This window comes from Spinacia oleracea, chromosome 3 (genome assembly GCF_020520425.1).
Source record: "Spinacia oleracea cultivar Varoflay chromosome 3, BTI_SOV_V1, whole genome shotgun sequence".
NCBI classification, from domain to species: Eukaryota; Viridiplantae; Streptophyta; class Magnoliopsida; order Caryophyllales; family Amaranthaceae; genus Spinacia; species Spinacia oleracea.
In genome coordinates, this window is record NC_079489.1 from 134,954,192 (window position 1) to 134,964,043 (window position 9,852).

General features: G+C 38.1%; 1 long non-coding RNA gene across 2 annotated transcripts; it reads left to right on the top strand.

The window, feature by feature from the left end:
• The first annotated feature begins 746 nt into the window (after positions 1–746).
• LOC130470532 (uncharacterized) lies at positions 747–5,926 on the top strand. Of its 2 annotated transcripts, XR_008931117.1 has the most exons (5): positions 747–1,219; positions 2,091–2,197; positions 2,283–2,438; positions 4,356–4,442; positions 5,668–5,926. It is a non-coding gene; the product is annotated as an uncharacterized lncRNA (long non-coding RNA). The 2 variants fall into 2 exon arrangements; XR_008931118.1 differs by lacking the exon at positions 2,091–2,197.
• Positions 5,927–9,852: the final 3,926 nt, after the last annotated feature.

The following is a 9,852-nucleotide window of genomic DNA, read 5'->3' on the forward strand; positions in this document are numbered from 1 at the left end:
GACTACCTTGACCATGGCAATGTCGCACAATACGACATTTACAAGAGAAGTAGCAAATCACTACTCGAACATACCCCGCACTAAACGAGTCTGGTTCAAACTATTCATGATCTGTGTCACCATGAATGCATAAAAACGTATGCAAAGCATTATAGCACCAAGCCAATCCCGTAGCTACCATTGGGGGCTTGAGAAAAACACTCTGAAAATGCTCGAAATGACGATTTTATCGCAAATTCGCTACGCTAATGCTATACATACATCACAGGGGCACAATCCTAAGCTTTAATCGTGTAAAACGAACCTTAGAATGGCTGCAACCCCTCCCAAATTCTAAAGCACTACTTAGAATATATAAAGTCACCCCACTAACAAAGGGTAACTGAATATTGCGAGTCACCAAAACTCCGATCAAACTACTGCACATAACGCTCGCCCTACAAGCGCCCGTTACACAGTCTACCTCGTTCCAGAGCAAAAGCGAAAGAAAAAATCAAGGATAAGAATAGTCAGAATATACCCAGAAATCATTTTCAACGCCCAGAGCTGGGCGCCGTTATCTTTGACGCCCCAGCCTGGGCGCCGAATCTTTCTGCTAGCCAAGTTTTGCCCAGATATAAAAATAAGAAAGAAACACCTATGAATCCTCGCATCGAACGAAGTAATAAGCCGTGCAAACCCACGCAGAAGATGCTACACTTATTCGAGTACCTGAACGAGGCGTGGCGAAATACTCCAATCACTAGTGGAAAAAACCCCTGTTGTAGCCCCCTTGTTGAGGGGGGCATATATAAGTGGGCCTCAACAACCACTTAGTCAACACGGGTCAAAAAATTTACTAACAGGTTGGGGCGGGCTTTTTTAGAGTTCGCTTCAATAGAACTTGTTGGAGGGGGCTTTATATTGCCCGCCTCAATAGATACTAGTCTAAAGGGGCGGGCTTTGTTTTGTTCGCTTCAACCGATATTCACGAAATTTAAAACAATAAAAACATAGCTTCTCATCGCCAAACCGATAAAACAATCCCTTCAAATCTCTATATTCAAACAAAGCAAGTACGCTTCTAGTGCAATCTGCAGGCGAGTTCGCACCGCTCCTCACCGCGCGCCTCCACCACCACCACCACCTTCCTCGCCTCCTCTTCCATAGTAGTCGCCCCCGACCGTCGTCTTCCCTATCTCGGTTGACTCTGTTTCACACAGTGACGCAATCTGTCAAGGTGAGCTTTTAATTGATTCTTGTTTTGCTTGGTCTTAAAATTCAGTTTCCCTTCAATTAGTTGAGCATAATGAGTTGATTATGCAGAAAGTTTAGGCTAATGTTCCAATATTGGATGAATTTACAAATTAGGGTTTGATATTTGTGGTTTTCTAGTTCAATTGTTAGTTTATAATTGATTCTTTTTTGTTTTTGTTCTGGCCGGGGATGGGGATTGGGTGGATGGGGTCTTCTTTTATTACTGCTTTTTTTGTATGATGAGATGATGGTAGTTGTGGGATTGACTTATCTTACTTTCATTGGCCAACTCGGTTGGGTTCTTGATACTATCGTCTCCCTTTGGGTAACACTCCTCAAACTACTCTACTTGTTTCAATCTTCTATTTCAAACTTTGTTTGTCCATTATTTTGGGTTTAGGATTGTTGTTTTGATGTTAATCTGTCTGATGAGTATTTGATAGTTTGTGTCAGCGAGTTAGCGGTTTTGTTGTTCGTTTGCGTGAGATTGATCATTATCGGATATGAATTTCACTTGCGTGACCCGCGTTGACAAACAAAGTCATTCTTAGTGGTTATGAACTTATGTGCTTGTATATGTTCAGAATAAGGTGATCATTGACTAGAACTGATGCTGCCAGGAAAGTTTTGTAATCCTACCAGTCTAGAGTATATTAGATTTCATACAGAAAAGAGAAGGTTTTGACTTTTCATTGATTTTGTTCCTTAACCACTTATGTACACTTTAAGATGGTTGTTATGGTCCATTCGGGATATTAGGTATGCTGTATTGCTGGATTGAGGTTGATTGCATGTGCAACACAGTTATCCTTTTTAAGGCACTAAACTAAAGTTATGTGCCTTGCTATATGCAGTTTTTGGCTATGAGCCTCATTCGGTGTTGCCAATTGGTGTTGTTTCTCTTGCTGATCTTACAGTTTTTCTTCCTTTCTCGAAAATTAACGTCTTTGCTAGTACTGTTGTAAGTCCTACATGCCTAAGTCCTAAATTTTCTGACCTCCTATTTTTCTCTCTTATCATTAGTCTTACCTCTTTCTGATGGCTAGATATTCTACACTCCTTTTTTGAGGCATATATGGACATGGTTGGGTCTATCTCCAGCAACTAGAAAGAATTTTAAATCTCGTCTGGCTTCAGGTTACAGTTGTATCATAGTGCCTGGTGGAGTACAAGAGACGTTCCATATGGAGCATGGCTCTGAGGTACGTTATGTAGATTATCTGATTGTTTTTTGTAATCCTGGTTGTGGAGTTGTCAACTTGTGTGAGATTAGACTTTTGTTGTTCGTGTGTGTGACATTGATCAATATTGGATATTAACTTGGAATTTCTTGTCGACTTGCCCATTTTGAAATTTGAATCCATGGTTTTATCTTGTTTTTTTTATTTTTGTCCGTTTTAACTTTTTGTTACAAATTGCGAGTTTGTTCCTTATATATTTGGTGGTCTGTTGAGTGTTTTACTAGCCTATTGTTTCTAGCAATACATATTTTGTTGCTTTCACGTTTGAACTTATAGTTGCTCCAATGCATCAAGTTCTAGTTGGCACATATGATAAGTTACTCTTTTGAACAGATTTGACCAGAAGTTGTTGTTGATTGGTATAGGCTTCAATCCCGAATTTCAAGTTAGCTAGTCCTTTTCATAGCCATTACTGCTTTTTAGAGATTCATGTATGTTGCAGCTTTCATAGCCATTACTAGGTTGTTCTATTTGTCGTGCTCACATTGAGTATTATACTATTATGGGTTGTCTGGTCGTTGAGTCCTTTTTCTATTTGGTTCAGGCGGGGAGGGTATCACCGATGGTTGTGAAGATCTTCAAAATTGCCTCTATGTTTGCATTCTTGTGTTTGGTTAAGGATATTCTTTAATCTTCTAATTAACATGCTTCTTCTAGATGGAATTATATGTTTACACTGGCCTTATTTTGTTGATTTAAGGTTTCTGATTTAGACTTGATAGGCTGAGGAGTGAGGACGAGATACTGCAAGGTCTAGCCTTTTGCTATTGTTTACAAATCAGAGTCGTGTCTCTGGCCAAATGAACAATTTAATGAAATCTAAATATTACTACAGTACTATTCCTACTAATATACTACTAGAGACTAGAGACCTATATATTACTACAGTACTACTCCTACTAATATATATTCACAGGAACTAAATGTAACAATTTAATGAAATCTTAATGTCACCAATAATAATGTTATCCCATGTTTTATTTATATTTATTTTTCTTTAGAATTTCACTTTTTCTCAGTTGAATTCCAATAAGTTCAGTTTAACTTAACACTACTATAACCCATTTTTCGATAAGTTCAGATTGAGCAGTGATGTATAAACGTGCTCTTTCATTTTGCCTTATTTATATTCCTGAATAGCATTATTTATCAAGGTTCTGCCTTAATAATGCTGGTATTGAAGTCTGAATGGTGTATGATGTGGAAAGACGTCAAGGGGTTTCTTTGGGATGGTATATGATGATGTGTTGCTGTTGTTTCGATCTGATAAAATCGAAGTAGTTTCTTCTTCGATCCGTTTTCTAGGTTTTGTTAAAACTTTGGACGTATTGCAGAAAGCAGATCGTTATTTGTATGATGTGATTAAGTGTATTCATGTTGGACTTGTGTATTTCAGAGCGCTAGTGTTTTCTGCTGCTTGAGAACTATAGTGCAGAAAATGGGTTTGCTCTTACATTTATTGAAGGAAATTATTCTGTGTGTTTGTTGAAGTTTCCTTTGCAGTAAACAGCTAGTTCTTTCTAATCGAAACCTGTGATTTAGGACATTAATGTTGTCTATTGTGAGTGAGGTTATGTTGCCTCAGCTGATCTCAAGATATACTGCCGGTGATGCCCACGTATTCTAGTGCTAAGTATAGCAGATTGGTAAACTATAGCAGCAAAGCAAGGAAAAAAAATATTATCATTTTGTGTGCTAACTGTTTCCTTCGTACTTGCTTGGTCCGTCATTGTGTTGAATTGTTTTATCTGTTTGAATTTGCAAAATTGTAGAAATCAAATTATATGGCAGCCTCCTCCTGTTTTCTTTCTTTTTCTCATTTATTTCTTTGTTTAAATTGAGGTGGTTAAAACATGGCAGTTTTTGTTGTTTTTACAGCTTGTTTTGAGTACTGGAAGCGGTGTTAATGGTTTCACTCTAGATCCATCTCTTGGAGTGTATATTTTAACTCATCCAGACATCAAGGTAAGGACACTTTAGCTTCCTGATTAGAACTAGCTAGAACATATTGTTGTTACAGTGGGGAATCTATTTACTTAGCTCGTTATTGTCTTGGATAAATTGTTTTTTACCACCTAAAAAACTAAAACTTGTATTTTACCACCTAATTTTTTAAAAAAAATTGTTTTTTACCACCTGGAAAATAGGAAAATAGATGAAAATGTTATGTGGGGGGCACAATAACGGTAATATTTTATATATGTTCTTTTCTTCCACTATTTCATGTAATTAACTCTATTCTCTTCCTCGCTTTCCTATTTTCCATGAATTCACATAATCTTTCAGCTGATGCTATAACATGCACTCTTAGGTCATAAATCTCATTGAAATTGCTGTCATTTTCCATGCTTAACAGTAGAACACGTACACGTATCCGATGTCGAACTATTGGACATTGGTCTGCAGGATTACTGTATTCAGCTAGCTAAGTGCAGAATCCATCTAGAGTAGTTTATTAGACTAGAAACTAATGTTGGAACTTATCTCTGAAAACAACATTCTCCTAACAGTACACTCTGATTAGTTGTTTAATACAAATTAGTATTCTGATTAGCTGTCAGTACACTCTCACTTTGTAATCAAATATACATTTATATAAAGATTAGTATTCTCATACTCTTCCAATAATTTGGATTAGGTATGAAGACAGTTTCCGCCAAAATCATTGATCTACTGATCATGTATGTTTCTGAATAACTAATTGTGTTCAGATTTTTTATCTAATACTGACAGCGATTTCACAGCACAGTCAGTCCAAGGAAGTATGAGAAACTTCGGGTTTCATATATATCATCATCAAATTTTGGTTGATAGATTATCTGTTAGTCACTTTAAGTTTTCTGAATGTACGAACCTCGAATGAATGAGACCTTTAAACGTAATAGTATCAGGAAGCTAGCAGTATTATTTGTTTGCCGTCTACGTTAAGGAAGGGCTTCACTTGGGGGCCCTAGATTTACAAACCACGACATATTCAAATTAACCAACTAATCATGGTTTGACAGGCATCAGCTTTCGTGGACACTTTAATGCTCACAGAGCAATTAGAAGTACAGTTTAGCTGCATGGTTTTGAACAATTTAATTATCTCTATAGTCTGCAACTATATCTTTTTATGATCCAATGGAATGTAAAGATAATATCGTTAGTGTAAACTTTGGTACTCATATATTTTCCTTCCATCTTGCAGGGATCGAGTCGATTGGAAGAAAGTCAACACGGCCTTAATTAAGGTTTGTAATGCATGATCTAAAGGGAGCTAAGTGGCCAGATTAGAGAAATTTGTTAGACTAGCTCTCTAGCCTTTTGTCTTTATTTGTTAATATTAGTTTTAATTTGTTAGACTAGCTAGCTAGGTGTTTAAAAATTGTAAACGTACGTACTATACGCTTTTCTCTATTGGGTTAATATAAATGAAGTTAATTTAATGATTTATTAATAAAAAATAAGCAGATTCATACCTTTGCTATTCTGGTGTTGATTGGTGTACAGGTTTCAATACTCAATGGTGTATATATATAGATTTGGTTATTGCCACCTATTTTATATTTTAAAAGAATTTGGGAAAAAAAAAATTAATGTTGTTGAAGGGGGCTTTTAATGTACGCCTCAACAACATATGAATTTATGGCGCCAATGTACAGGTATTGGCGCAAAAATACAGGTCTGTTGTGGGGGGCATTTAAGAAGTGAGCTTCAACAGAGGTGTCTGTTGAGGCGGGCTTTTGGTAATACCCCCCGCAACAGGTCCTTATTTTTCCCTTTGGTTTTGAGCTGTTGAGGCGGGCTTTTGAAAGCCCCCCACAACAGATGACCTGTTGAGGCGAACAAAGCCCGCCTCAACAGCTAAGTGAGCTGTTGAAGCCACGTCTGTCGAAGCGGGCTATGTTCGCCTCCATAAGCCCAAAATGCCCCCCTCAACAGGTACTTTTTCCACTAGTGAATGCAAAAAATGATAATGATACCCCAACACCTGGAGAAATGTTCTAATACATGTTGTTAGGCCACACAAGCCTACGTCGCACCATAAAGTTTAACCATCCCACAGTACAAGTCTAAAAAAGGTAGAGTAAGGCATGTTGCGCTAATGCGGGCACAACCAAGAACATGTGTAAAAGAGGCAAAGACTACTTATTGTTAGGTTATGATACATATGACAATTCATAAATCATGCGGAAAAACCATAAAGCCAAGAAAACATATTATTTACACATAATCATTTAGCATAGTTTAGTTTGTTGCGTGCCTTCCCTAGCTGCGCCCGAACCGAACAAGAACAAGTCTTTAGGACTCCAAGTGTCGTCCCTCCGTAGATAGTCCACAGCACGTCCGGATCCGCCTTAAGATTGACCAACTAGAATCGCCCTTAAGGTACTATTATTTTCGGCACTTTTATAGGCAATTGTGTAATTGAAATTTGCTCTCAAAAACTCACTTTGAATACTTGAATTCTCTTCTTTAAATATGTGACCCTAGGCACCTATTTATAGAGTTATGGAAAAGGATTTGGAATCCTATTAGGATACTAATTTATTTAATTATAATCCTACTAGGACTCTAATTAAATAAACTAAATCTTTTAGGATTAGATTAATCATATGACAAATCCCGGCAGCTTTAGGATTCGAGTAGCACACAAACACACACGCACGCACAGCAGCCCGATACGTACCATGTTTCCATTTCCGGCAACATCTACGACTTGGATAATATTTATATTTCCGATACGATCCATATTTCCGTTTCCGGCAATATCATCGTTTCCAGAGTATTCATTTCTTGCCTGTGACGATCTCAGCTCCCACTGGAACCAAGATCCGTCGATTCCGAATATCCATAGATGGAGTATTTAATGCCATTAAATACTTGATCCGTTTACGTACTATTTGTGTGACCCTACGGGTTCAGTCAAGAGTAAGCTGTGGATTAATATCATTAATTCCACTTGAACTGAAGCGGCCTCTAGCTAGGCATTCAGCTCACTTGATCTCACTGAATTATTAACTTGTTAATTAATAATGAACCGCTTTTATTAGACTTAATATTGAATGCATACTTGGACCAAGGGCATTATTTCCTTCAGTCTCCCACTTGTCCTTAGGGACAAGTGTGCATTTCCTAATTCCTTTGTCGCTCGATGCTTGCTCTTGAACATAAGGTAAGAGTTTTCATCCTTATTATGTCCAGAGGTGTTTCTCGGTTTCAGAGTTCAACTGATCAAATAAACAGATAATCATAGCCTATGATTCATCCGAGCATGGCCATGCATTTCACAGTTTCTAGCTCTCCGAGTGGCCTTGTACAACTTTTAGCATCTCATCCCGATTTATGGGAGAACAATTCCAATCTTGCGATCTTGAGATTAGACTTCGTTTGATAGGTGATTACCTGAGCGTTGCCTTTATAGCCTCCTTTTACGGTGCGACGGTTGGTCAACGTCAAAGCAACCAGTTCTCAAACAAGTAATCTCAAATCACTCAGGTATTGAGGATTTAGTGTCTAATAATTTTAATGAAATTTACTTATGACAGATTTTCATCTCTTACAGTAAAGTTTCATAGGTCTTGTCCGATACTAGTCTTCCCAAAGTAAGTATCTATGCAAATGATTATGACATTGCCATGTCCACATAGTTCAAGAAACAGAACTACTAGTCATCTTGCATTCTAGTCGTCTAACGTTTTCTATGCGTCCAATTTTATAGAAAACTCCGACTAGGGACCATTTTCAACCTTTGACATTCAAGTTCACTTGATAGACATTTCTTAGTCACAGGACTGGTCCTGACAGTCTATCTTGAATATATCGTCAAATTGAAGGGACTCATCATTTAATAAACCACAAATTAAATGGAAAAATGAATTCTTTTCATTTATTGTGAATGATTAACCAATAATGTTTTACAAAGATTTAAACTCTAAAACTTTAAAACATTAAACAGGGTCATCAAAGCCATTCTCCAATATGCTTGATTCCCATAGCTGCAGTGTGCGAGTTGTGCTTCGCCTGCGGCAGAGGTTTAGTTAATGGATCTGATATGTTGTCATCAGTTCCAATCTTGTTTATCTCGACTTCTTTTCTTTCAACGAACTCTCGTAGAAGGTGAAATCTACGAAGTACATGCTTGACTCTCTGGTGGTGTCTAGGCTCCTTTGCCTGTGCAATAGTTCCGTTATTATCACAATACAGGGCTATTGGTCCTTTAATGGAGGGGACTACACCAAGTTCACCTATGAACTTCCTTAGCCATATAGCTTCCTTTGCTGCTTCATGTGCAGCAATGTACTCCGCTTCAGTTGTAGAATCCGCAATGGTGCTTTGCTTAGCACTTGTCCAGCTTACTGCACCCCCGTTGAGGCAGAAGACAAACCCGGACTGTGATCTGAAATCATCTTTGTCGGTTTGGAAACTTGCGTCCGTATAGCCTTTAACAATTAATTCATCATCTCCACCATAGACTAGGAAGTCATCTTTGTGCCTTTTCAGGTACTTCAGAATATTCTTGGCAGCAGTCTAATGCGCCTCTCCTGGGTCTGACTGGTATCTGCTCGTAGCACTGAGTGCATACGCAACATCCGGGCGTGTACATATCATAGCATACATTATTGAACCAATCAATGACGCATATGGAATCCCATTCATTCGTCTACGCTCATCAAGTGTTTTTGGGCACTGATTCTTGCTTAGAGTCATTCCATGAGACATGGGTAGGTAGCCTCGCTTGGAGTCCGCCATCTTGAACCTATCAAGCACCTTATTGATATAAGTGCTTTGACTAAGTCCAATCATCCTTTTAGATCTATCTCTGTAAATCTTGATGCCCAATATGTACTGCGCTTCTCCTAGATCTTTCATCGAAAAACATTTCCCAAGCCAAATCTTGACAGAGTTCAACATAGGAATGTCATTTCCGATAAGTAATATGTCGTCGACATATAATACTAGGAAAGCAATTTTGCTCCCACTGACCTTCTTGTATACACAAGATTCGTCTGCGTTCTTGATGAAACCAAAGTCACTGACTGCTTCATCAAAACGTATATTCCAGCTCCTGGATGCCTGCTTCAATCCGTAGATTGACTTCTTTAGCTTGCATACCTTTTTAGAATTCTTTGGATCCTCAAAACCTTCAGGCTGTGTCATAAACACAGTTTCTGTTAAAACGCCGTTTAAGAAAGCACTTTTGACATCCATCTGCCATATTTCGTAATCGTAATATGCAGCGATTGCTAACATTATCCGAATAGACTTTAGCATTGCAACTGGTGAAAAGGTTTCATCGTAATCCACACCGTGGACTTGCCTGTAACCTTTTGCAACCAATCTAGCTTTGAAAACTTCAAGTTTCCCATCCTTGTCCTTTTTCAGTTTGAAA